At 40.7% G+C, this 26,404-nt stretch overlaps 1 pseudogene; it reads left to right on the forward strand.

Moving 5' to 3' along the window:
- Nucleotides 1-26,150, forward strand: LOC112559626 (annotated as a pseudogene).
- The last annotated feature ends 254 nt before the right edge of the window (nt 26,151-26,404 follow it).

The following is a 26,404-nucleotide window of genomic DNA, read 5'->3' on the forward strand; positions in this document are numbered from 1 at the left end:
TGTATTGTCGGTAACTGTTGAAAACAACGTAAACACAAAATGAAAGGAGCATTTCGCCAGAACAGAAGCTACTTTCATTTTCTCGGAATTAGAAATGAGACAACAAAGCCACACGCCATTGTGTGGTCGCCTGTCACACGACACAGACGTGAGCACAACTGACTATGACCTGGCGAAAAATGCAAGGACGACGCTTAGCAGGTAAATATATATAGAAAGAGAGTGATGATCTGTCCAGTCTTAACAACAGAAAACAGTTGTTGTAGTTTTACTTGTATATTTTCTAGTCTTCGCTCGCAGAATAGGCAGTTTAACATGGCGGCTGAGAGTGTACAGTAATGGAGTCGCATGATGCAGCAGATATACTAAGAGGATTTTTCAGTACCTAAGATAATATATAAAAAAAATTAAAAAATACAGTGGATTTTTAATGATCAAGAAAGTTTTCAGTAAACATTTCCATTTATATCTCTGTTCATTCGCAATTTCTATTCTTCTATAGTATCGTCAGGCCCGTACACAAGATGTTAATGTCAGGTGGCCGCGGTGAGTTGTCCAGCTCGCAGCCCTTCACACTGGCGGCCATGTTTGTGTCTTGCGCAGTCATTGTCTTTAGCGGGCGACTCGCTGCGTGCACGCCGTCCTGCATCGAAAAACAAACGCGAGCGCGTGAGCCAGTACCACGTGATTGTCGCGACACACATGAGACTCGTAAGGTTCGAGCGAGTGGCTTGCCCTTAGAGTAAACAAACACGCTCTATAGAGTCTAGAGCAAAGAGATTGCGTGCTATCAATAAGACGCAGAGTATTTTGAGCATTTAAAGGCTGTTGTTACAAGAGTCTCTTCTGTGAGAAATACATATAGTCCATATTCTGGGGAACCATCTACATAAACTGCTGGTAATTGCATAGTTGCTAGTAGGTAGTGACGCTAGCTAAAAATAAAACACAATCTCAATGCCTTTAAGACTTTATCTTTATATGAAGGTTGGTCAAAATATTGGTCGCATACATCAACTGTGTGTGGCTGTCATATAACAGCAACAACAGTCTAATAAAGACATCCCTCACTCCATGAACATTAAATTAATAGTATGACTGTTCATTTTGTCTTGTCAAACAATATTTTATGAAAGGAAATAGACAAAATACAAAGAAACTTATTACAGAGCGCGTCATTTGCTAATTTTACTGACTGACTGGATGCTGGAAATGCAACATGCCAACTTGTCAGTTTAATTTTGAGCAATGTTTTCTTTCATTCCCATTACTTCTCTAAAGTTACCTGCACTTATCCTTCATTTACGTTTGGTTTTTTTGAACGAAACTTGTGAACTTATTTTAGGAACTTAAAAATATCCGCAAACTTTACTTTGTAAGAAACTTATTTGTTTTACTGTTCTCATGCAGTCTGTACTCTGAATGAATCCCTTACACATTTCCAAACATCATTTTTAACTTTTGCTTACGACCGTGTCTTTCACGCTCTTAAGCGTATTTGAAAAACGCCGAAAAAAGGTCGTTGCTGTGGAAGTTTTGAAAGCATACTTCTAATTCCTGGAGCTAGTATTCTCAGAGTATGGCTTCTGGGTATATCTGGGTGTATTTGAGTGTATCAGGATATATGTTGACCTAATGACACTGTGCTAGAGACAATGATCACAGTGTCGTCATGCACACTAAGGAAACGCTGTGATATTCTTTTGTCAGGGATACGCCCTCCCACTTCACTCGGCATGGCAGACCAGTAGTAGGTACCACGTAAGGTCTACTGGTGTACCCGAGAGCACCAACAGACCCTGACTCATCACATTTGAAGAGAAACATGGCAGAATCGTCTGAGGACTCGGAGGGCGAGGAACTGGAGCTGATCCGTCCTGGCCTTATCCGAGAACTTCGCAATGTGCTGGACGAATACCCGGATGATGGTCAGATTCTCAAGGTATTTCTTCATTTCATTATCTCCCTCTCTTTATCTAAGTAAAGAGTAGGTGTGTGTGTGTGAGAGAGAGAGAGAGAAAGAGAGGGAAAAAGATTGTATGTGACTACATCGCTGTAAATAAAAGGGAAGGATACAGAATGACATGGATGCAGTTTCCAAATAAAATGATTAAGAATAAAATAGACAAAGAAGAATTTATTTACTTGCCAAGTGACATCGCACGAGGGACATTTCTGAAGGCTGAAATAATATTACTGCAATTTCCAACGGAAATTATTTTCACTTAAACGATTATTGTTATTGTTAATTATTCTGCCATTATTGAAAGGAATTGCTACATAATTCAATAGCCTTCTTTAATTTCACTCAATGTTCCGAAGGAAATGATACAGAATGCTGAGGACGCAGGGGCAAGCAGGGTAAAGATCCTGGCAGACAGTCGAGAATTTCACAGACAGGAAGATGCACGAACAATAAAGAATCACCCTCATCTGAAGTTCTTTCAGGTAAGCTTGTTGCTCCATTTATTATTATTGTTATTGTTATATTATAATTTGTTTGTATACCTTAGACGCTCAGCAGAATATGTCGGTGAGATATAGAAAAGACCCGGTCGTACTATTTCAACCTTACAGCTGCTGACACCATTTGACGCCACTCGTTGACAAGAACAATAATAATAATAAAAAACAAAAACAAACACTGGGAGACATTTTTGGGTTAGAGCCGATTGTCATGTCATCTTCACACACACACACACACACAGACAGAGCAGTGTATTCTTTTTAAAAAAAATCACAGAGAGTGCCTTGGACTCTCCAGGTCATACTGAATTGTTGCTTTTTGGACTTCAGGCGAGACAACGTAAATTACTTCCGACTACCCGTATGCGACACAGTTCAGAAAGCATTATTTAAGATCATATACCAATAAACAAGTGTGGTCTTACCAGGAAGGCGTTAAACACCGACAAGGGAAAATAATTGTAACGTTTTGAGAAGAGTGTTTAAATGTGTCTGCGAGCGCGTGTAAACATCTGCATGTAAACTACGCTTGCCGCACTCTTCTCACCTTTTTCAGCAAAAAGATCCGGCCAACGATTAACACATTTAATGTTTAAGAAATTAATTTAGCGATGAGATGAGGATGAAACAAAATAAAAGAACACTATTCCCTCACCGACAACCCCCTCCTACGGTTCTCAGACGGGCTGACGAGGTGACCGACTGGACCAGCAGGTTATATCCAACGACTATTTTCACGAAGTTCGTGAGTCTAAAAGCCACATTAAAGCCACATCACTTGTATCGGCGAAGCTGATATATTCCAAAGGAATTAATAGCTACACCACAACTCGGAATACAAATGATCCACTGAATCTCCCACTAAAGAACGTTGGATATACGTTGAAGGCAGTTAACACACACTCTCTACAGAGCTCTTTACTCTCCCACTGCTTGGTCTCGACTCCTCGAGAAACGTTAGACCTACTATGTTAACTGGTCCTCTTCTTCCTCTTGACCAATCAGGCACCATTAGCGACCAGGTAACCAGGACGACCTCTCAACAGTCTTTCTTGGAGACTGTGCCAACCAATCATAAGTACTATATGGCTTCTCCCTCCATCGACGACCGTCGCCCTAGTTACGCTGTGCTAATCTCATTTACGTCATTCCATACATGACGTAAGAGAATGAGTCACGCAGAGCCGCGTCAGCGCTCGCGCGACTGCTCTTCCCTGACCACAAGGAGAATTAAAAATAAACAAGAATCTAAATAGATTCGCCTGAATCGCGAATCGTTACATAAATACAGATAACAAACAACCTGCACAAGAAAAAAACTGCAAAAGGCCTTCTCAGGGGGAATTCTAACTTTAATTAGGCTTCATCTTACATTCAGCTTTCAGGTCAGGTCAATCCCATGCCCGGTCCGGGCGTAGGGGGGACCGTCTGGCAGCAGCAACAGACAGAATTTTCCACCCGGTCCTGTCTTGAGCAGATGAGAGCAGGTCTGGCATCTCGCGTTCGGTCCATTCTTTGATGTTGGTGACCCAGCTTTTCCTTGGACGACCACGACGACGGCTCCCTTCGAGGGTTCCTTGTAGGATCGTCTTGGACAGGGTGTTGTGGCGGGTGACGTGACCGAACCAGGCGAGCTTGCGCCGCTTCACTGTTGCCAGAAGGGCTCATGTGGGCCCACGAGAGAGTTACGGTGCTCCGTACGTATTCGTTGGTCTGTGTTCGCGGTACGAGATGCGGAGCAGCTTTCTCAAGCACTTGTTCTCAAAGGCCTGGAGTTTCTTCTCAGTTGCGGCAAGCAGCGTCCAAGTCTCGCAGCCGTAGAGAAGGATTGACACTACGAGGGACTTGTACAGCCTGTGCTTGGTACTGAAGCTGATTGAGTTGCTTCGCCAGATCCTGTCCAGCCTGGACATTGCGGATGTTGCCATACCAATCCTGATACGGATCTCTGCTGTACAGCAACCATCTCTAGTCAGGGTGGCACCCAAGTACTTGAAGCTGTTGACCTCCTCCAGTTTCTGGCCGTTCATGACGATGTTGCTGCTGTTGTCGGTGGTGGAAATAATCATTACTTTGCTTTTTTCTGAGCTTATTTCCATGCCATAGGCCCCCGCTCGCCTGGAGAGTCTGTCCGTCAAATCCTGAAGTTCGTTGTTACTGCCTGCCATGAGGTCAATGTCATCTGCAAAGCGTAGGTTGCACAGGGGTCTGCCACCAATGGAGATTGAGGTAAGGTGGTTGTGGAGGGTTTCTTGCATGATTTTTTCAAGGAAGATGTTGAAAAGGATGGGAGAGAGTAGGCACCCTTGACGGACCCCGATCGTCATCGCGAAGAACTCGCCTAGCTGGTTGTTGAGTAGTACCGCGCTGGAGGCGTTCTTGTAGAGTGCTGCTACCATCTGGATCAGTCCCTCCTCTATGTTGAATGATCTCATGACCTGCCAGAGTCCATCGTGCCAGACACGATCATAAGCTTTTTTGAAATCGATAAAGTTATGGTATAGTTCACGATGATGCTGCAGGTGTTTTTCTATCATAACACGGCAGTTAAAGATCTGTTCTACCGTGCTTCTTCCAGCCCTGAAGCCAGCCTGTTCTTCTGCCAGCAGTTCCTCTGCAATAGGTTTTAAGCGGTTGAGGATGATTCTGAGCATGACTTTGCTTGGGTGACATATCAGACTGATGGTTCTGTAGTTCTGGCACTGCTTCAGGTTCCCTTTCTTAGGGAGTGGGATGATGATAGACTGAGCCCATTCTTCTGGCCATTTCTTTTCTTCCCATATCTTTTGACCATATCATTCAGCTTTAAGGTATCAAATATACCAGCACCCAAACACGGGTACTATTTCCCAAACAGGAACTTTGCTGTATATTAAGTATGAATAATAATAAAAATAAATTTAAACACTGTGAACCCCACACGGTTACCTTTTTAGATTCTAATCTGTTGACATAGACGGGGCAGGTCCATAACGGTATTTGTTAGGCACCGTTGGCTTGTAACACGGTAACTTCTTTAGACCACCACTGTGAGTCCCGCTGTTGTCTGCCCGTGGGGGGGGGGGATCCAGTGGTCACCGCAGCAAAGGACCAACACAAGTCTGTAGCTCCACTGTAGGGACGAGTACGTCGATCTCCTTATCAGCTCGAACACTGGGGGTCACGTGAGAAAAGCATTCAGGAATCAGTAACTCATTTGTTGCAGTTAGTCTTACAGTTCTGTGGGCTGTACATTTATAACGATAAAAACACCAACAACAAATTTGTATAGTGCCTTTCTGCAGCATCAGGCGGACTCATTTCAGTTGTCAAGTGCGCGAAACTCGGTTTAGTGCAAAATATTAAGGTTCCTTAGTCCTCCATTGCTGCAGACGTTTAATCTATCGAAATAAGTACATGAGCAAAACTTCTGCGTGAAAAACACTTTTTGCCATTTATCATAATAATCATTCCTCTTTACTTACTAGCTATCGGCATCTGTTTACAGGGCTGGCTGCTTGCCGTAATATAGCCTCAGTTGCTGACACGGCGTAAAACACAATTTCCCCCCTCTTTACTAGCTATCATTCATCATTTTAACTAGTATTAAAAAATACAAAGTGTTATCTCTAATTGAATGTTTCACAAACTTCTGGTGCAAACATTGTCTCCCTTGCGTACACACAACACACGTTAAAAAGTTAGTTCCCTTTCACTGATATTCACTTAAACACAAAATCAAGGATAATACGAAAGTTTCATGGTTCATTCGCCTTATCTGTGAAAAGTCTCACAACTAGTGTACCCCGTCTTCATGGCCCGAAGACTTCAAACACAATTATTTATCCTTTACTTTGCAAAGATAACCTTATGTCAATTGACCTGTAGCGACCAAATACGGAGAGAAGCCAGTATGGTCAAAACATATGTACATCCCATACTTGCTGTCTTCCATTTGGTCGAGGTCAGTGGATGTAGGGTGGTTTGTTGGCGCAACGGTTAGCGCCTGTCATTAGTACAGTGAGAAATAGATGCCCTGGGTTCAGATCTCGTCTGTTCTGTTGCACATGGCATCTATTTTTCCCTCAGTGGAGCTACTAATGTCAGAAGGCTTATGCAGCTTTCTCTGTTCTATTCTCGGCTCAGGAAACAGTCTTTTCAGCTACCAACGCTGCTAATGTAACCTTTGAATATACTGTTTCAGGTTGCCTTTAAAGATATCTCAATTGGCTAAGGTAGAGGTTATCATAGTACAGATATAGTAAAACTGGCTCAGGTCACTTGTATGCAGACTATTATATTAATATACACACCCTCACAATCGGTTTTTGTTAGCATTATTGTGGCCTCTACGGTTAAACTACTTTATTACAAAACAAATAAATGCAATTACTTCAGAAAAGTTATTAAAAACCAAACATATTGTCCTCATTGTTGTGTCATAGGGTCCAGCACTCTGTGTGTACAACAACAAACACTTTACTGAGAAAGACTGGGAGGTATCCGCATGCTACACACCAGTGTCAAGGAGAAAGACCCTCTCAAGGTCGGCCGTTTTGGTCTGGGATTTAAGTCAGTATTTCATTTGACAGGTGAGATTTTCCTGACTTTCTGAAGTCTGAAGTATACTTAAATTCATGAAGACCCATTTTTTTAAAGATACTTTAATAATAGTTTTGTTTGGGATTACAACGAAACATTATAGAAATAAATGTAAATATCTGTTAAATGAAGTTTAATGGCGAATACTTGTGATAGAATATTTTTTCAGTAACTTTGTTTCAGCGTGTTTTTATAATATTTTAAAAAGAAGGGAAAGGAATGGCGGGGGTTAACAGCTAGCTTCTTATACAAAGACCTGTATTTACAGATCGTTTGGTGATCGTCAGTGGAGAGTTTATTATGTACATGGACCCGTTCAAAGGAGCGGACAGATACTGTGTCCGCAAACGTCTGGCAGGGAGAAGGGGCAGAGAACTAGAATCTCTTGTTCGTTGTCTGGATGCAGTGGTTCTCGCGGGATCCCCACATTCACTCGACAGAGTGTTCAACTCTCAGACTGGCCTCTTCTCAGGCACACTTTTCTGGTTTCCACTCAGGCGTCAGGAGAGCGAGTTGTCAGACACACTGTACACAGAGGCAACCTTGAATGATCTACTCCAGGCTTTTAAAGCAGAGGCGAATTCTATGCTGATGTTTTTAAAGAACTTAGAGAAGATCGAGCTGTACACAAGAGACGCCAAAGAAACAAAGCTGGTGTTCACAGTAGAATTGTCAGCAGAGTGCGTTAGTGCTGTGAGGGCGGAGAGGTCAAAGTTCAAGGACAGCGTGCGAGCAGCCACGCAAGACTTACCTCTGGGGCCTGTGTATAACTGGTCTGAGGTCGAGGTGCAGATGTCTGACCGTAACCTTCAGCATCCGTCCCAACACAAGGAGCGATGGCTGGTGGTCAACTATCACGCGGGCAAGAATCAGGCAAGCGACAACTGTTGAGGCTGTGCAGGGACCCGAACCTGAGTTACCAGCCCTACGTGGGCGTGGCCGTGCCTCTAGGAGGGCAGCGAAACTTTCAAAGTCACCTCTTCTGTTTCCTGCCGTTACCCTTGGAGACGAGGAGTCCCACGGGACTGCCAGTGCACGTCAACGGGTATTTTGCTCTCAGCCAGAACCGCCGCCATATCAAGTGGCCCACAGCCGATCAAGTACACAACATGGCCCACATGGAGCCTGCTCTCCAGTGGAACTGCCTGTTGGTGGAAGAATTACTTCCCTTAGCCTACATCGCATTGCTTCACAGGTAGAGTTATCTTTCTTCTTGGCACTTCCAGATATCTGTATTTACTTTTTAATTTTAAGAAATTAAATACACTTTTGTTTTACAGTTATGCGGTGTACTGCGGTTTTTTTTCATTAACATTTTTCCAAGTTCTCTAGTTTTGCCAACCACTATTTACTAGTAGCCTCTTTTTGTTGTGTTATAAAGATCAGTTTATGTCAATAATTAGTCATATTTTCTTTAAATCGATTCAAAGACTTCGAGAACTACATGACGAAAAGCCAGACGAATTCTACAAAGCCTGGCCAGATGTGGCAACTGTGGATAACCGATGGCAACCGCTGGTACGAACATTGTACACAAGATTGTCACAGGGCACATTTTTCCATACTTCAGTGCCGACAGACACATGGATCCCGCTATCCCAAGCTGTGTTACAGAACTTGCCTCCCTTAGTGGAACCACAGGTAGTGCAAGCTGTCATACACATCTACACCATCAGCAAGGAGAAGGTCGTCCGTCTACCACATCACGTGATGTCAGGGCTCCAGCAGCTTAGTCTTGAGAATATGGCCCAAACCATCACACCCCGCCATGTCAGTGAACTGGTTCTTACACACCATCAGCATCTCTGCGACGAATATAAACTGCTGCTGCTACACTATCTCTGTAGTCATGGTAATGATCTGCAGCTTTTGTTTGATCGGTTTCTGCTTCCCCTTCAAGACGGAACCTTTGGTGCATTTTGTCGCCGGGGAAAGGGCAAGGAAGTCCTCTTGTGCGAAAAGGAGACACAAGTTCTCTTTCCAGGTCTGGAGAACATGATGTGCAGCAGCAGGGTGTCAGAGGTCATTAAGAACCACCTGAAGACTCTGGCAAAATCAGGTAGGTCATTAAATATAATCTATGCGAATAATCACTATTGATGAAACTTGGCATGAAATTCTTTTAGCTTATGGCAAAATGCCCAAAATGGCTCCACAACGATACTCCATTGCCAAGCTAAGGCGTCAATTAACCACAATTATTTTGTGAAAGCAACGGAAAATGTGAGAAAAAAGCGAGAAAATTTAACACGTCAAAGAAATGATAGACGCCAACAACTACTACACTGGAGTAGACAATGAGATATTTCACTTTACTCCATAAAAGACAAGTATATCAGTCCTCTTGCCAATATTTTTTCAGAATTCGTGTATTCTTTTATGTATACAAACAGACAGAAAGGGAACGCTCCAGTAATGTTTAACAGTTACTGATCCAGCCTTATAAATATACTAGTAAATCGACTCCACATATGACACAGGGTAATTTTAGTAATAATGGATGTTAACAAAGCACCAGGACCAAAATAAGATGTTGATCACCTATATACACGGTTTATCGTCCTGTTTTGTTTTTTTTACCAAGCTCCGTTTACGTAAAACCTTTAAAAATTAAGTTTTGTCATCGATGGGAGAGAGCTTGTTATCAAATATTGGGTCTAAATTTTTAAAAAATAAAAAGTTCGTCCATTTCTCCACAAATAAAATAATAAATACGAGACATTAAGGATAGACATTTTGATATTTGTTTCTGTTTAGGTCAGTTTTCCTTGCGGATCGTAACATGCAGTGATGTGCCGAAATTGTTGGAGATGAGCATACAAACAAGATTTAGAGGTTCCTCCCTACGACTTTCCTCACAAGACAGCTGGATACAACAAGTATGGCTTTACCTTAAGAATTCTACTCCGTGGAATGCTGATCTCTCTGGATTAAGTCATTTAGCATTATTGCCGTGTTTAGAAGGACATCAAATAAAACTTCTGCCACTAAAAGGAATCTACGTTAGCCTTTCGGCCCCAGGGATGTCACAGATAAGCAAAGATTTGAGTAGCTCGCTCTCGAAGCTTGGCATCACGGTAGTTTCATTGCCACAGTATGTTTGCGATCACAAACAGATACTGGGTGGCCTGGTCCATTACCCAAATTCACGTGGAATCTTAGAGGTCCTTGAAAAGGTCAGCACTGACCCGACAACACGCACGAAAGCAGAAAGTGATTTCAACAGAACAGCATCGGAGGCCGATATCTCGTCCTTGATAAACGTTCATCGCTAATGCCAAACAGTTAGAACCACGGAAGGCCAGCGTTCTGACAGGTTTGCGATTGTTCATCGACATGACCACCAAAAAGTTTGTCTCAGTCAGAGAAGTCAACGTCATTGGTCCACGTGACCCACTTCCAGTGTTGCCCCCGAGATCACTGCTGATGTGTGTCGAGTCCTCCAGATCAGCTGCATTAAAGATTGGGGCCTCTGAAGTCACTTTGCATACAATATCTAAAGACATTCTGAAAAATATTTACCAAGGAAGTTATACAGATTTGGATATAAAGCGTTTTATGAAATATTTTCTCAGTAACGCGGAATTAATGGCCAGAGAAGATCTAATGGCTTTGGCAAGAAATGTTACATTCGTCCCATCATCCTCTGGGAAGCTTCATAAACCATCTGACATGTATTATTCTCTAAGCAAAGATTTAAGAGAATTGTTTGTAGGAGAGGATCTGTTCCCTTGTGATGAGTTTGCACAGCCCAAGTTTATTTCCAAACTGAAGAAATTAGGACTCAGAGATGAAACAACAGTAAAAGAAGATGATCTTGTATCAGCTGCTCAGCGCATTGAAAATCTTTTTACACGCGGAGACAAAGAAACAGCAACCAGAAAAGCTGAAGGGCTATGGGCGCTATTATTGAGTCATGGACATCAGTTCGATCTCAGTAGGCTGACGAAGATACAATGCATGCCTTGTCTACAAGATCGTCAAAAGCCGTCACACTATCCAAACAACTTACCACTCCGGTCAGATCCGGCAATTGTAAAACCATGTGACATGGTTATTTACTCACGTCTGATATATTGTGGATCCACAAAAGCAGTTATGAGACCCGGAATATCCGAGAATCTTACAGACTCATTGAAGGTGGGTGAGTTGACTTTTAGAGATGTTCTCACGCACCTACTGAACGTTGTAAGCAGCTACGATGCTACACAATCACCCTACTACAAGTCTATTCTGCACGAAGTATTTAAGTTGCTGAAAAATTTCAGAAATGTGCCCAGTGTCAGTCAGCTTATAGGAAAGACAGACTGCGTGTTCGTTGAGTCCGAAGGTCGCTTTGCTTGTCCAAAGCAGTTTTGGGTAAAGAAGAAGGCTGAAGACATAGACTTGAGTCCATACAGGTTTCCTCTGCACAATGAAATGTCAGATGTGAGTGATCTACTATTAACATGTGGCAGCTCTGAGTGTCAGGACGACAAACTTCTGCAAGAAGTGTTGAACGAGATTAAGACAAAGCATAAGACCGGAAGTATTTCCAAACCTCAGTTCACTAAAGATATGCGGCTTGTTAAACAGATTCTGGATGTCCTGAAGGAAAGTGACTCAGCAGCAAGCGGCAGGGTTCTTGTTCCTATCAGCCACAAACGCCAAGGTCTCCTACAGTTCCGTCATGCAAAGGAATGTACAATCTGGTCAGATTCGTTATCCGTTACCTTTGCAGTAGATGGTAATGAAGATGAAGATATCTTCTTTGTGCACCGTGAGATTTCTAAGGACACGGCCTTTAAGGTTGGGGGTTCTCGAGATGAAGGAGCGTGCTTCTGACAGGCATAGAAATTTGGATTTTGGTTACGGGCAGCACGAAGACCTGACTGACCGGCTTCACAAACTGCTCAAGGACTCGTACACTGACGGATTTTCTGTGCCCAAAGAACTGATCCAGAACGCAGACGATGCTGGGGCGACGGAGGTAAAATTTCTCCTAGACGAGCGTGATAACAGGGATGCACGGACGAATTTGATCAACGAACAAATGGCTTCCCTACAGGGGCCCGCATTGTGGGCATTCAACAACGCCTCGTTTTCTGATGAAGACTTTAAAAATATTGTCCGACTAGGAGCCGGTACCAAGAGAGACGACGTAACAAAAGTCGGAAAGTTTGGGCTTGGATTTAATTCTGTCTACAACCTGACTGATGTTCCCAGCTTTATAAGTCGCCACACCCTGGCTATGTTTCGATCCTCATGTGAAGTATCTCAAGGGTCCGGGGCTCAAGCTAGACTTCAGTAAACCAGTCAACCGTGCACTGCTGGTCAGAATGCCAGAGCAGTTCAAACCATTTCAGGGTGTCTTTGGCTGTGCCCTCCACAAAGAACGTGAAGTACAGTACAACGGCACATTATTTAGGTTTCCATTAAGAACTGAGGATCAGGCTTCAGACAGTAAAATCAAGAAAGAAGCATATTCTGAGAGTAAAAGAAGAAATTTTATCAAAATGCTGTTAGAGAGAGTGGGAAATCTCCTAACGTTCACACAAAATGTAAAAAAGCTTGAGATTTATTATCTTTCAAGCACGAGCACCAACCCAGTCGACGCAGAGTGCATTTTGACCTTGAAACGAAGTTCTCAAAGAACAATCATCGCTCCACTCTGCTCTGACATAGACGAAAGTGTTGTTAAGTTTACAACTAAATACTGGCATCGTGCAAGAGATGTCAGACTGACTGAAGACATAGTTGAAGACATGACAATCACAAACAGTGCAAAAGTCCACTTTGATGTGAATCCCAGTCAAAGTAAAACCCAATGGAGGATTAGCTGGGCGTCTGGTGTCAACCAGTCTGCAAATTTAGCTGAAATGTATCAGCACGAAAAGCACATTCCTCTCGCAGCAGTCGCTGTCTTGTTAAACGACGGACACATTGCATCATTATCAGAAACTCCATTTGGTTTCTACAAGTCGGGCCATCTCTTTTGCTTTCTGCCGTTGCCGGAAGAAATGGTTCGCTTTGTCCTCCCAGTCCACGTCAATGGAACCTTCTCTTTGACGTCCAGTCGTCGCAGTCTTCTTGCCAAGACGGAGGACGATGTGCCCGGTATGCCTGGTGATGAATGGAACAGGGCTTTGTTTGCAGATGCCGTGTGTCGTGCGTATGTACTGCTTCTTGAAAGCCTTCACAACGAAGCCATGGCGGATTTGAATTTTCACCAATATTTTCTAGTGTTTCCAAAAGCAGATTGCGAACCAAGCCTGATGAGACATTTCTATGCGCATCTGGTGAATAAAGAAAATCAACTGCTTCCTGTGCCAAGATCAAAGTCCTGGGTGTGTTTCAGAGATGCTAGGTTTATGGATCCAGACTTCAGAGTGTCGGATGTTGGCGAGATTGCCTGGGATGCCCTCAACCACTTTTGGGGTAAAATGGGAGAATCTTTGGTGCACGTGTCTGCCGACTTCCATGACCAGATTATCGCAGCAGGACAAGAAAAGTCGATAAGAGAAAGAACAATAACTCAAATAATATTTTATAGGGACTGTTTTTTCCCCAACATCAATGACAAAACTTACTGGACAGATGAAAATAGAGACAAACTAGTAATGTACGCCCTGATGCATGCTGATCCTAACATTGGAGAGCTAGTCAAACATTCATGTTGCATACCTTGTCTCTGCACTAATGAACTAAAATCTTCAAAGGACTTAATTGATCCATACGGTGAAGCTGCAAAGCTCTTTTGGGAGTCAGATGCTCGCTTTCCTCAAAATGCCAACAATCTTTATCCTGACCGCAAAAGAACGATAAACTTCTGTTCTTCCAAATGCTTGTCAAGGCTTGTTAAACTTGGGATGGTAAAAGACGATTTACCCTGGCATATGGTAATCGAAAGGGCAAAGTCTATTGGCAGCCTCATTGCAATAGACGCTGATAAAGCCTTGAGTCGAGCTTCTGCCTTGATAGACTACTTAGCACATCGTAAGGGTTCCTCGCTCAGAATCGCCAGCTGTCCACCAGATGTTCTCGCATCCTTGTCAAACATAAGCTTTTTGCCAGTTTTACGAAAACCAGAAGAATGGCCTTTTCCATGGGTAATAACTGACAGTGCATTATCCTCTCCACGTGAACTCTTCTCCGATGTCCTAAAGGAACTGGTAGCTTGCAAGGTCAAGCTCATTGATTCTAAAGTCATTGGATTGAACAATTCGACTTCAAAGCTAGACGTGCTACGGTCTCTTGGAATGAAAGTCGGCGACGAAAAGGCTAACGAACAAATGCTTCATTTAGTCATAGGTCAACTAACCTTAATTTCAGAGAAATGTACCACAAACTCCAAAATCAACATTCATCAGATCTTAAATATATGTCAGTGCATTTACAGATATCTTTCAAACTGTGTTAATGAGCCAGACGAAACCATGAAGCAGATAATTTGCAGCAGTCTGTATAACACAGCCTTTATCTGGGTTGGGTCTGGCTTTGTTCCGCCATCTAGAGTGGCGTTTCTTAACAAATATTATTGTGAGCCGTTTCTGTTTGAGCTTCAGCGTGTATTCTTACCCTTCAGTCAGTTGTTTAAGGCTGTTGGAGTGAAGAATGAATTTGAGACACAGGACATACTCTTAGTGCTCCAGGAAATAAACAAGCAGAATGTTGGAGGTGCACTTTCTGACGACACTATAAGTGTTGTTTGTCAGTTAGCAGAGCTGTTGCATGATGCTGCTAGGAGAACGAGACAGAATCATTGTCTGAAGGACGCAAATGTGTATTTACCTGACCGCCATGGTCACATGCAACACGTTTCGTGTCTGTGTTTGGATGACTGTGATTGGGTTAGAGAATCCGAAACTATGAAGTTTGTCCACAGAAGGATTTCTCCCGAAGTTGCTGGAGTCCTGGGCGTGAAATCAAAACGAGTGCGTGACGTCGAAGAAATGTTCAGTAGCATTGCCATCCCCTTTGGCCAACACGAAGAACTGACGACTCGAATAAGACGACTACTAGAGGGCTACACGTGTGACTCGTCTATATTTTACGAACTTGTTCAGAACGCAGATGACGCTGGTGCCACTGAAATTAAGATCATCAAAGATTTCCGCTCACTCCACACCGAGAGAATACCATTAGGATGGGAGAGCCTCCAGGGCCCCGCTCTTTGTGTGTACAACAATAAGTCGTTCACAGCTGAAGATATTAAAGGTATCCAAAGTCTGGGCATAGGCAGCAAGCGCGAGGATATGCTAAAGACAGGCAAATATGGCGTGGGCTTCAATGCTGTGTATCACATCACCGACGTTCCGTCCTTTTGGACCCGCGAAGACGATAAAAACGATGTCGTCTGCATCTTTGATCCCAACTGTGTGTACGCTGCCGGTGCAACTCCAAGCAATCCCGGTAAGCAGGTAACAGATGTAAATCGTCTTCGGGAGAACTACCCAGACATGTTCGCTGGGTATCTTGGCAACTATATTGACATGAAGCAGCCAGGAACCTTGTTCAGATTTCCGTTACGTCACGAGGAGATGGCAAAGAAGTCTCAAATCAAGAAAGATATTGTAATGAAACAGGACGACATTGTGAAGCTCATTGAAACGTTTAAAAAGCAAATGAGCACGTGTCTTCTGTTTCTTAACAATATTAGAACCATTGGCGTTTATGCTGTCAGTGACAATGACGAATTGTTGTGTGAATATAAAGTCACAATGACAATTGAAGATGATATCAACAAGAAAGAATTTGCAGATTTTCAACGTCAAGTATCGCAGTCAGCAAAAGACGTTAAAAACAAAACCTCTCATATAAGCGGTATTCAGCCTTTTGAAGTTGTTATAAAAGCAAACATTGGTGATTCCAAAGGTTTGTCTGAGGAGTACCTCATCGTCAACATGGATTGGTGTCACAGCCACGGTAACCGTGTCTCGGGAATTGAATACTGAATGGCAGAAAGAACACTTTAGAATCCTTCCTCGTGGAGGAGTAGCAGTTAAACTGAAAAGCAAAAATCAAATTGGGAATCTAGTAAAGTGATTTCAGAGAAGCATTTAGCTTTCTGTTTTCTTCCCCTGCCAGTAGAAACAAACCTTCCCGTTTACGTGAACGGTAGCTTTGCTCTCGATCATGAAACTCGGCGAGACCTGTGGACAATGAAAGATCACGTACAAACTGAATGGAACACACTGATAGCTACAGGTGTCATAGTACCTGCCTACATCAGAGCCATTGAGGCTGTCAAGAAATTCTGGTTTCACGATAAAAAGCCAATAGAAAATGAGATAAACCACTTCTCTATGCTAAACTTTTACCACCACTTGTTTCCAGATCCCTCTAAGGCTCCATCAGATTTTTGGCGAATGTTGATGAAATTTCTTTACAAGGAACTCAGTGACAAAGAGCTGCCACTTTTTCCAGTGGTTTTCTCCGACACCAGGAATATGGAGTGGGTATCTGCAGTTAGGAGAGATGCTTTTCCAGGCTACTTCAGCAACCTTGAGTGGTTATTTAAAAAGCAATGTACTCCTCTCTCAGTGCCATCACTTATGCTCACGAGTCAGTACGACATGGCGAGAAAGACAGCACAAGAACTCACAACTGTGCTGAAAGACATAAATATGAAGATACTCTATGCTCCATATAAAATATTTCAGTATTTTGTTGAAAGTGGAGTACAAGAAGTAAAGGAAGTCACACCTGAGAATGTGATTATATTTTTAAAGTCAGCAAAGCACCGGCGAAGTGATGGATGTTGCATAGCTGATCTTCCTCAACAAGTTGGTGCTACCCACTTAAAAACATGCGAAAACATCAAGACTCTCCTTAACTACGTGAAAGATGCAGAAGATTTTTTAAGTCAGTTGGATGGGTTGCCTTTATGCCTGCGTCAGTCGCAAGCGGTTTACGTTTTTGAGAAATCTGAGAGAAAAAACTTGCCATTTGTTTCAACATTTTTAGATTTGCTTCCAGGTTCGTATGACAGTTTTGTGCACGAAAGCATCATGGGTATGTTTTTGCACATTTCTGAGAAGACAAAAGACTGCTGAGAGACCTTGACATTCCGTCACTGACTCTTATGTTACCAGCATCGCTGCCAGAAAAACAATACAAAACTGGGCTTTCCTGGGCTTACAATCTTCCCTTCCTACAAACAACTAAGCCATGGCTTGCGAGTTTCTGGGAACTTTCGTTGGCACACAGATTAAAAGAAAAAACCAGGAAGCTGATATCTGAATTTCGGAGAAGAGCTGATAAAGCATTAGAATCTTTGGCTGAGTGGACTCTCATTCCTGCGGAAAGGACTGGTGATGCTACACAAAGAGGATGTTGTATCCCGTGAAAGACTTACATTTGGTAGTGTATATACAATCCTCTCCTACCGAATACCATCCCAGCATGTGGCACATTTTAAAAAACTGCCAGTTCCTGTTCTTGATATGGAATGTCTTTATGAAAATAAAACAAATTCTTGTGGACATTGTAGCTTCAGTTTCTCACCCGTACGCCCTGCTGCACGCATTGGCTTCTCTTTCGATAACATCGGAGTGAGCGTCGATGATGCTTGTGAGGTTCTGCAATATTTCAGCAATACTTTGCCTGTGCTACAAGATTACTGTTCCGAAGAAAACACTCTGTTGCGACACGTTGAAGAGACTTCCTTTCTTTGTTACGGTCAATGGCGAAACGGTGCCGCTAACAACCGGGCTTAGTGTGTTGATTCTTTCAGATGATATTCCTTCAAGTGGGCTTAAAGAGTGGTCGCTTTCTCAGAAAAAGATTTTATTAAAGCAAATTATTTGCCAGATAAACTAACACAGTTTTTGTGTTTTCACAGCCTTCTTTAGCAGATTTCTATGTAAGAGTTTCTTTTGCCCACATTAACAGCACTCCCAAAGAGTGACATTCTCAAACATATGACATGCATTAAAAACAATATGAACAATTTCAACGGATCGGAAAGGGAACTACTTGTTCAGCAACTCAAAGTCACGGCATTTCTTGAAAAAGACGGCCTTCTTTGCAGAGCGAGCGAGTTCTTTAGCCCCCATGAACCTGTCTTCGTCGAATTCTGCAACAGTTCATCACTACCGCCGGCTCCGTATGATAACTGGAGAATGGCAAACACTTCTGATGGAGTCTGGCATGGTCTGCGACGTAAGTCATGTCAAGTTTCTTGAATTTGCACGTTGTGTTGAAGAGGATGGAAAACGAGGCATTTCTAGAATCGTAGAAAAGCGTTCACATCTGCTAGTAAATCATTTGTTTTCCAGGGAGGATCTTAGGGAAGACCACATTCTTCGTGACGTAAGAGGTATTTGTTTTGTTTTACCTGCGACTTTGGACGAAATAGACGATGGGACTTTCTTAAAGATTATTGCCAAAACCTCCTAATGCAAATCGTTTGGTCTCCTTCAACGAAAGCTGTCAGGTACAACATGCGTCATCTCATATGGAGCAGCAGCGTCATGCTGAAAGAAAGTTTAAACCCAGTGCGTCTTACGTGTCATCGCCAAGACCAGAAGGAGATTTTACAGGAGCTACAGTTTGAAGAAAGCGCACCAATAAGAAAGGTTTTTGAACATACACGGAACATATGCAGTACTCTGGCGAGTGAGAAAGGACCTGAAATATTTTCTATTCTTTCACAAAAGAGCGCGGGTCTTTTGACAAAGATAATGATGAACATATATGAGTTTTTCAGTAAAAATGCGAAAAAAGAGGACATCGAGGTGTTGAAGATGTTGCCCGTAATCTGTGATGTCGAGAACGAGAAAATGATGAGACCAGAAACCGTTGTCATTGACCTTCGACCTGAAGAGGCCATTGCTGGGGAAGTTGAGAAAGCCCCTACAATGTTTGGACAGTTCTTCCCTTTTTTCCAGAAACTTGGTGTTGACATGAATGTGACAGCAAACAGTTATGCGAAAGTCCTCCTGCGGCTAAAGAATAAGACGAAAGATGAAATACTGAATGTTCAGGAACTCAACATTGTGAAAAGAAGCAGTAGAAGGTCTTTTTCGATGCCTGAAATCGGAAACAAAAGAAACAAAGAACCTGTCAGTATCCCACCTCTTTTTGCCTAACCGTAGAAAAAGTCTTGACGCTTCGACTAACTTGATCTTTGTAGACAGTAAAGCGCTCGGAAAACGATTTAAAGAATCATTGGCAGACGCTCAATTTTTCCTTGGGTTCAGGTCATTAGAGATTAAAGTTTTACGACCTCTTGATGAAGTAAAATTGCTACCAGATAAGCACCAAATGAAGCGGTTTTCTCACATTGTGAGAGAAATCATACCAGATGATATCAAAAGCAGAGCCTTTGTTAGTGAACAATCCAGGAGAGTAGAGAGCAAGGTACACAATCCAATTGCTGTTAATGCCATTCTTTGGTTTGTGTATGAAAAGCACCAGAAACAAAATTTTGATCAGTTTTTAAATGAATCAAGAACACAGATCACTGAATGTCTGACGCGCATTACAGTCAAGGAGGTAGAGAATCTGCACACAGTGCTTTACTTTAATGGTGCTATTGTAGAGAACAGTAGAGAGGAAAAGGCAATGTTTGAAGACACAATGGAAGACACATACAGAATGTGTACAGTTTATCTCGACCAAAAGGTTTGCAATGATATTAAAACGCACCACGAAGAACTTTGCCAGTCCTTATTTCTTGCTGTTCAGTTTGTTCTCAACACTGAGCTTGACAGATATTGTCTGACGAAAGTTTTGGGAGATCCTGCCTCAGGCTATGAAACTTTTTGAGAAAGAAGGTTTACATATATTTGACCTCGCAAACCTGTCGGACTATTCTGTATTTCCTACACCAGGCTCTTTCATACCAGTAGAAGAACACTGCTTCTTAGACAATAGCTTCCACCAATATTCTGAAGGGGAGTATGTAGGTTTTGAGATCTACGATCCTGCAATAAATGATGACGATGAAGCTGAAGTGCTACTAGATACTAGCGAATGTGAGGCAAACCCAGTGTACATCTACGCTGTAGTGAGAGGAATGGAACGTGAGTCAGAACAGAGGAAACTGCCTCCCTTGTCCCGCAAGTACCGGATCTTCCTCGGTCATGAAAAAGGAGACGCGGTAGTGTCAGTGCTAAGACTTTACAAATTCGTCAGAAAAGAAAAGACTGCAAACAGCCATAAATGAGGTGTCAGATGGAAGTGAAACTTACCAAGAAAAGACTGCTCCACATGACATCAAGGCTGTGCTCAGGAAGATTCGTGAAACTCTGATAGAAGCCTGGCAGCTACCAGACGAAGCAGACCGCCGAAGAATAATAAAACGATTGATTCTCACCTGGCACCCGGACAAAAACAGAGACAACGAGGCCTTCTGTACACGTGTGATGCAGATGCTGAATCACTACATCGAACGACTAGGAAGAGGCGAGAAGATTCGCATAGACGAAGATGAAGATGAACAAGAACATGTTGACAGTGGCTTCTATACAACATCAGCATCCTCCTCCTTCTCCTCGTCCACAGCATCATCATCATCATCATCATCATATTCTCATTTCTTCGATTTTATGAAGCGGCGAGCAGAACAACACAGGGATTACTACCAGTCCAGCAGTTGCAGTTCCACACCAACACCCAACAAACAGACTGGAGAAGGACGCCGCTGGTTCCGCCAGGCGCAGGCTGACCTCAGGTTCGCCCACACGGCCAGAGACAGCTTCCGGCAAGGATATAACTGGATTTGCTACCACTGTCATCAGGTTAATGATCTGTAGTTTTCTGTCTTGGCTTTTCATACTTACAGCAAATATGCTAGTTGTGTGATTTTCAGCCGCTCATTTGTCTGTTTTCCCTTCAGTAATGATAATAACCCTGTTGCTACTGATGACAATTACTTATAGATCGCCGATTTCTAATGTCTTACAGCGCTCTAAAAAAAACTAACACATCATATGATAATAAAACAGCGTTGAAATATTCTGCATTATGTAGGAAATGCAACAATGGTCACGATAATGATGATGATCATAAAAATCTACAACAGTAGTCATGATTATGTCATGACACAGATGAGGAATGTTGGCTGATTTAGATGAAGAAATTTGTCGGACAAACTATTTTAAGGAATTCTTAGTCTGAGAGCAGCGATGCCATAAAGAAGAAACTGACGGTCGTAGTTGAACTTGTGCCCCTCAGTCTTCCCATTTCTTTAATAAGTTCTATGCACACTTACCTCTGCAATCGTACGACGAATTACAAACACACAACACTTTGACGAGCCCTCGCAGATAAAGGTGAGGAAAGCGAAGATGGTTGATCTTCAGTTGTAATTGCAAGAGATGGAGAGTGAAGGCAGTTGATTTTCGATAGCGGTCAGAAAGGTAAAAGTCCGGACAAAGTACACTGTTGAGGTAGATGCACATAGACGATGACCAGATGGTTGTCGGTAGGTTATTTTGCGCAGCTCAACACGGACATGATCCAACTGCCTCCTCGTGACGTCTATTTTTCTTGAAATGACGTCGTCGAAATGACGCATACACAGACGTAAGACGTAGGACATGACTCATACGCGAATCAGTATAAAATCTTACATCTCGTAAACACTTCGCTCTCAAACAACAAATAACGACAAACAACTCGAATGTAAATAGAACTAAATGACAGCTAAAGCTTTTTGAATTTGTCAAGTTGGAAAGTAAGGTTAGGGTGCAGATGTAAGCTTTAAAGCTGTGCTAAAGAATGGTGATTCTAGTGATCAAATAGGACAAATGAGATGAAGAAATAAATAAGGTGGATTAATATAACGACTGAAAAAGTTAACAAATTGGATAACATAACATCTGTTAGAATAAGATAGTATCACAATTTATCTGAGCTCAAGGTTTTTTTTTCTTTTGCAGGCTGTAGAAAAAGCGATCAAAGCTGTGCTGTTTAGCAAGGACGCGAACTCTTTTCCAGAAACTTCTCACGACATTACATTACTTGCTTCTCTAACTGGTGATTCTGGAATTATTGGGTGGGCGAGAGAGATCGAGAATATTGTGGGCTTCCACACTCGAATGCGCTACCCTGATGCACTGACATATCCCAGCATCCCTGATGACGTGTACACCGCAGACCAAGCCAGCCGGGTGTGTAGCATCGCCTCTAGCATTGTGCACAGAGTAGAAAGTCTTCTTTAAATAAATGAACTTATTTCAGTCTACAGCCCGAAGATCCGTTGAAGTGCTTTTATGTTTTTTTGTTTGCATAGTTTTATATATAGGCTATACTGTGTCAACAACAATTCTCTATTGCTTGTCTGTGAACATTATTATTAACCTACTATCATGTTTCTACAATCACGTTTAGCGTTTATTCTGGGTTTTTGGTAAGAAGACTACTTAAAAACCAAACATTTTTTCCTAAATGTATTATGAAAGCATTTTCAATTTTGATGTAAAGGTTGAAATCAACTCTAATCAGAAGACAGTATATTGAGAATCGCAGTTCAAATGATAAAAGTTTTGTCAAGTGACTAGAACTGTTTCGAGTTCGGTCAGACAAAAACTTCGTTAATACAGAAATGCAAAACAGAAATATCTTCAAGAGCTGCTTGTAGACTGATGTCATTCTCAACATACCGCCATGGATGTAACTGTGCATAAGAAGATAAATAAAACTTTAACCGACTTGTTTTTGACTGGCCGACTTCAATCTGTAAAGACTCATTCAAACATTCCCACTTTGCGCTTTTTAAGTGCCCAAAGTTAATATCATAGTCATGAAGTTTTCTTTTATCATAGTTTCAACTTTGTAACTTTTAAAATCGTGATGGTGATTCAACATGTAAGTGCAATTTATATATGAGAGAATTTTTTCTTTTACAATGAAAGTTGTAATAACATGTCGACCTGAGAGCACGTTTTATAGAAAAAATTAAAGTCATATTTGTTTTAGAGATTATATTGCAATTTAAAACTGTTTGACAAGGTTATACATTCTGTTTATCTATCATTCTTTGAGAGATATATATATAACATTGTGAACAAATATTTCTTAACATGTTCAAGTTAAAGCCTTACTTTTTACAGAAAAGTACTTGTACATATTGAATTTTTCTTTTTCTTTGAATGTTGAACTCTGCTTTTCATTGAGGCCTTAAATTCAATCAATTACTTCATGAATTTAGTATAACATTAATTCATTAATCGAATTTAATGTACAGTATTATGCCTTATAAAAGTAGCCCCAACCATCTTCTTTTTTTTTTCACAATTACATAAGAATAAAGGTTAAGAGTAAAAATATCATCAAACTGTATTTCTTCTCGTCTTCAGCCTCAGTTTAAATCTGTGTGAACAATGCAGAAGATGCTTCTGTCTTGTTCTTACTTCATTTTATTACTGCAATGCCTGTAGCCGGACCGTTACTTTATCCACTCGTCTGTAGAGCAAAATGTCGCTGGTCACCGTAAGTGCGGACTTGTGGCGGCTAACATCATGCACCCTCTCGGGTCTCGGCAGCAGACAAACTGTTAAGGTCAAAGGTTGCAAGGAGAGGGTAGACTTCTGCTTCTTGGTACTTGGTACTTGGAAACATGCGCTTACCTCCCTTATTGCCTCTTGGCTAAAGGGATTTTCGCCTTTGCCTACACGTGTTTTTTGTGCAAATATCTTTCTTGTGAATAATTCCAAATTTTGTAGTGTATTTTATATGTACATATTGCACAAAGTTTTTAATGTGCTTAAGAAATACTTCTTTGATATAATCATTAAAATAAAATATTGTTAAAAACTCACTTCCCTAAGTCGCGGGATTCTTTTTAATACAGATAATTTAAAATCAAACGTGTGAGATGACCTCTTGGAAATATTTTATGATAGAGTAATGTTTTATTTCAATGTTTGTAAAAGTGTCCCTCGCACATTTGCAAAGAAAACTTATTTTCAAACGTGTTCAAATGTAGATGTTCAAAGTGCAGATTTCCAGCCAATATCTGATTCATTACTACTCCACATACATGCATGTAACATTGTTTAAAAGAAGCATTTGTTAATTTACTCTTTGCGAGAAATGTATGTCACGTTTTACACTCATTAATAACAGATGAATGTTTTATGTTTTATTCTTCAGAAAATGTTTCTGGCTTTTAACCATGTTTGAATGTTTCTTATTATTCAGAGATTTAATGAAGTTTTCAACTCTTTTACGTTCATTTTAATTTATAAAGTACATCGTTCAGTTTTCACATTATTTCAGTAAATATAGTTTAGAAAGTATGGATCTTAAGTGACTGTTTAAAGAAAGAAGCAATGGGAAAAATCGGACTACAAACACGTTTAAACTGAATTTAAATCTCACTGATTACCACGAAAAGGTCTGTACATACGGATATATTCAGACATTTTACACTTATTTATGCGTTTCTTGTATCTTAAATTAATGTTTTGTTTTTAATACCAAATAATGTAATATACGTGTGTGTGTTTCTCTCTCTCCTTATATATACATATCAATAACAATATCAATATAAATACCAACTACCTTCACCGTGTATCCCATAATGATCGTTTTATAGTCATTATAGCCATTAATACTTCCTGATACAATTAATGATCAATCCAACAACGTCTATTCTACTACTCAGTAAACAATTACTGTATGCAAATGTTATTTTTTTTCTGTACTAATGAAATTTTGATATTATTTTATGCCTTTTTCTTACCAACAAATGTTCACATTATTACATACTTTGATCATCAAGTGTTTCTTATAAAACAAGATTGTGGGGTCATTTCAGTGCAAGCATCATTTAAATTTCAAATGTACAATGTCACGTTTCTCACCTGTGCGTTGCTCAAAGCTTGAAAATATTCTGATGACGTCAGTGTAATACACACACAATAAAACAGTACATACTGCATTATGTGTCTTTAACATGCCATAGCTTTCATGCCTCACATTAAAACTACGAAGCTTCACGATTTTATATACATTTGCACAACCATAAATTATAAGTTCTTGTAAAACATTTTTCTTAATATATTGGATTCATTATTAATCTGCCTTCTATCTTATTTATTCTGTTCTTTACATATATTTTAAACAAATGAATTTCATAATGTAAAACCATTAAATGCTTTCTGGTTTCACTATGTTATTATATATATATGTATTGTTTGACTGTAATATTTTTCTATGCATTGTTCTGGTGATGCTTATTACATTAGCTTTTGTTGGTATTTTATACAAAGCAATACAACATTAAGTGATACGTTTGCTCAAATTTGTGGAGCACACTTCACAGACATGTGCATGATTTACATCTCTCTTTATATACAGTATATATACATTGTTAATTAAATATAATTGTCATATTCTTAAGTATGTTTTCCTAAAATTTCACAAGGACTACTTGTTTTGATTTATAACCATGCCTAAATCTTGTTTTAATGATGCAGTTGTATTTAATAAACATCATTCCTTCTTATTGACACAGTATAAACTTAATTTATTGTGTTTTAATTAACTGAAGTATATTTGATCACTTTGTACCTATTATAAGATGTCTTTTATTTTTAAAATAATGATCAATTGTTGATTTGTTAACTGCTAATGTGTACTTTACCTAGCAGTTATATATAAAACATATTGTTTGTTTGTTCTGCAAACAGGTTATTTATTATTCCCCTTTAATCTGCTTTGTTTTCTTTTATGTCGTTGTAGAAATAATTTGACGAATTTCATTTTCCTACCTGTTATTGTTTCATTGCCTACACTTTTCTTTGGAATTTTTTTCTGGTTGTGCGTTACTAATGCTGTTCTTGGTCACATGTCTTGTACTTTTTCTTGTAGAAGTTTAGTTTGCATAACACATTTTATCTTCATTAAGAAATGTTTTTGTTTCTAAATTTTGAAGATGCAGCTTCTTGTTTTACTCGTGTGCACTAATTACTAATCAGACTTTATGCCTTCACATGGTCTTACCCTTACAGAAACACTCGTTTTTTTAATTTATTGAATCATGGGAATATCAGTTTTAAGTTTTAAATGTAACCTGCTTTCTTTCTTTTTATTTTCTATTTTGATTGCTCCCGTTTGCATGTCCATTTTCGAATACTATTAATATTTCACGAATAAAACAGTTTACTTTACAGTCTTTCCTCTTATGACAATATCATGTACATGAATAATTTATAACATTATTTCCAGTTGTCAGGGTTCATTGAAAGTGTAAATCTCTGAACAGTGTTTCCTAATGCAACGTATCTCAACACCAGACAACTATTATAATAATGATAAGCGTTAGTCTTACAAAGTTAATTAAAGTTACAATCTGCTCCACTCATGATCTTGTTCAAACTGGTAAAGCTCTACCCTAAATTTGAAATGGAGGTGTTCATAAGTT

The sequence above is a fragment of the Pomacea canaliculata genome, linkage group LG3 (assembly GCF_003073045.1).
Source record: "Pomacea canaliculata isolate SZHN2017 linkage group LG3, ASM307304v1, whole genome shotgun sequence".
NCBI classification, from domain to species: Eukaryota; Metazoa; Mollusca; class Gastropoda; order Architaenioglossa; family Ampullariidae; genus Pomacea; species Pomacea canaliculata.